We start from the raw sequence: 3006 nt of genomic DNA, 5'->3' as shown, positions 1-3006 counted from the left end.
CACATGGTATTTCTAGAATTCTTTTCATTTATAATTTTAATATCATGGGTGCCTAAGTTAGACGCAAAACATTTAGCAACAACTTGCTTAAAGAGAACTTGCATTTAATCACTCTAAGTGTTGAGATTTACCCAATTTCATGTAGTTACCTAAAATATCGAATCATTATGGTTTTGTGAACTACTGATCTGAAATCAATTGTCCTCATATAGAAATATGCAGGCTTTATCTTAAGCATAAAAGATACCTAAATAGTAAGGGTAGAATATATTTGGAAATGCATTTAAAATCAATACTACATTTCCAGTTGATAGCAGGTCAATGACAGTGTATCTCAGGGGAACCAAAGAACATTTTCTCCAAAGAAGGCACTGAAATTCTCTATTTCTTAATGCAGATTAAAGTTCACTGAACTATGGTCTAATTCTGAATGCCCCTGGTTCACAACATGCAGCTTCACAGCTTGTAAGGATTCAATACTGTAGAAACAAATGTTAGAATGCCTACTCAAGATTTTTTGTAGCATGTGAGTTATCATTTCTGGGGCTTGCGGTTTTACACAAAAATCATGATAAAGTTTGTAAAAGGAAACATTTTCATATGTACAATCAAAACTGCTCTCTATTCTCATTCTTTTCATTTTTATATACTATCTTTATCTGAAATGTTTCAGCATATGACTATATCACCTTCTAAAATCAATTTTCTGTAAGCTAAAAAAAATGATAATAAATGATGAATTAATATATTATTAAAATATGTGATAAATGCTCTTTCTTGACATACTGACCACTGTGTCAGTCTCTTCTACTCCGTTGTGCCCTATTTTATTGTGTCAAGCTCATTAGTAAAATGCCTAAAATTTTGGAGGTATAAATACTGTAATTATATTTTTCTTAATCTTCATACCCTCAAATCAGAGAAAGTTAGTATGCTTATTACGCTGTTTTGGATGCATTTGTTACATTGAGCTTTTTATTTTTTTCTGGTGCTAGTTTTCCAAACAGAAATTGTCAGATTTCTTTATACACATTTTTTGACAATTTGTAGAGTATATTCATAAATTTTCATGATAATTGCTTTTAAGACTTATTTTTATTTGAAATGCAGCTTACAGGGAGAGAAGAAGAGACACACACACACAGAATGCTCTTCCATCTTCTGGTACTCAACTTGTTGCAATGGCTGGAAGTAGAGCAGTTGTAAAGCCAGGAGCCTGGAACATCTTTGTGTCTCCCATATGTGTTCAGAGGCCCGAGGATTTGTGCCGTTTTTGCTGTCTTATCAGACGCATTAGTAGGAAATTGGTTTGGAAGTGGAACAGCCAGGACTTGAACCTGTACCTACATGGGATGCCAGCACCTTAGGCAGAAGTGTAACCTGGTACACCTCATCACCAGCCCCCATGATAATTCTTAAATACGCTATATCTCCAAAAGAAACAAATTATGTTAAGATCCACTGATCAAAACAAACATGGAAAAACCATAATACAAGAATACATTTAATAACAATCATGAATTTAAAGTAATGAGAATACAAGTAACTGTTTCATATGATTTCATTTCCTTTTGGTACCTTCTCAGGAGTGAGATGGATGGGTCAGTATATGAAAGAGTTATTTGAAACCTTATGTTTCTCATTTCTTTCTCTCTCTCCTGTTTCATTCCTTCTTTCCCTCCTTCCTTTCTTCCTTCTTTCTTTCTTGACGTTTTTGATGGTAGCATGACAAGGTATGGCTCCCAAGGCTCCTCCCCTTCTCCAGGAGGTCTGGGATGGAGACTGTGCAAAGGCCAGATTCTCGCTGAGGAGAGGACTGCGTTGGGGCAGGGACTCCCCAGCAGCTCTGCTTCTCTGGCACTATTGCTGGGGTCGGTGGTAGGGCGGTGCCGGGGGCTCTTACTTGAAGTCCATGTGGACCATGAGGTCCACCACCCTGTGCTATAGCCAAATTCTTGTCATACCAGGAGATAAGCTTGAAAAAGTGGTCATTGAGGGCAATGTCAATCCCAGTATCAAAGGTGGAGGAGTAGATGTTACTGTTAAAGTTGCAAGAAAAAACCTGATCCTCCGTGTATCCCAGGATGCCCTTCAGCGGGCCCTTGGATGCCTGCTTCACAACCTTTTGGTTGTCACCATACTTAGCAGCTTTCTCGAAGCAGCAAGTCAGGCCACTACGGACACATTGTACCCCAATGTGAAGGCCATGCCAGTGAGTTCCCTGTTTAGCTCAGGAATGACCTTGCCCGCAGCTTTGGTGGCACCAGCAGAGCCCGGGATGATGTTCTGGGCGGCTGCAAGGCCTTTGTGTCATCCTGCTTCCCAGAGGGGCCTGCCACAGCCTTCTGGGTCATGATGATGGCATGCACTGTGGTCATGAGTCCCTCCACAATGCCGACGTTGTCATAAATGACCTTGGACAGGGGGTGTTGGTGTTGTAGCATTTGGTGTTGCAAAAGGCGTTGCTGACAATGTTGACAGAGTTGTCAAACTTCTCATGGTTCATGTCCACTACAAACACGGGTGTGTCAGCAGAGGGGGCAGAGACCATGACCCTCTCAGCCCCAACCTTCAAGTGAGCTCCAGCCTTCTCCATGGTGGTGAAGACAACAGTGGACTTCATGCTGTCAGGATCTCGCTCTTAGAAGATGGTGAAAGCTTTCCCATCGATGACAAGCTTGCCATACTCGGCCTTGATCGTGTGGTGGAACTTGCTGTGGGTGGAATCATACCAGAACAAGTAGACCATGTTGTTTAGGTTAATGAATGAATCACTGATGGCCACAATATCCACTTTGCCACTTTTCATTTAATTTTAACAATAACATAAGGAAGGGGAATTAAGCATAGGAGTGAAGGAGCAAGATACAGTTACCTTAAAAGAATATCTATGAAATAAATCAAATAATTTCTTTTTATAATAGTGCATTTTTTCCTGAATGAGGAGGTTTAATGATATGCCAAGCCCGCAGCATTATATTAAACCACTTTTGAATGATAATACTG

The 3006-nt window shown here is 40.0% G+C and overlaps 1 pseudogene; it reads right to left on the bottom strand.

Annotated features, from left to right (window-relative positions):
• Positions 1 to 1899: 1899 nt before the first annotated feature.
• Positions 1900 to 2766, bottom strand: LOC121163771 (annotated as a pseudogene).
• Between the last annotated feature and the right edge of the window lie 240 nt (positions 2767 to 3006).

The sequence above is a fragment of the Ochotona curzoniae genome, unplaced genomic scaffold (assembly GCF_017591425.1).
Source record: "Ochotona curzoniae isolate NIBS_2020 unplaced genomic scaffold, NIBS_Ocur_1.0 contig_64, whole genome shotgun sequence".
NCBI lineage: Eukaryota > Metazoa > Chordata > Mammalia > Lagomorpha > Ochotonidae > Ochotona > Ochotona curzoniae.
Note: the sequence above shows the minus strand (reverse complement) of the source record. Positions and strands in the feature narration are given on the sequence as shown.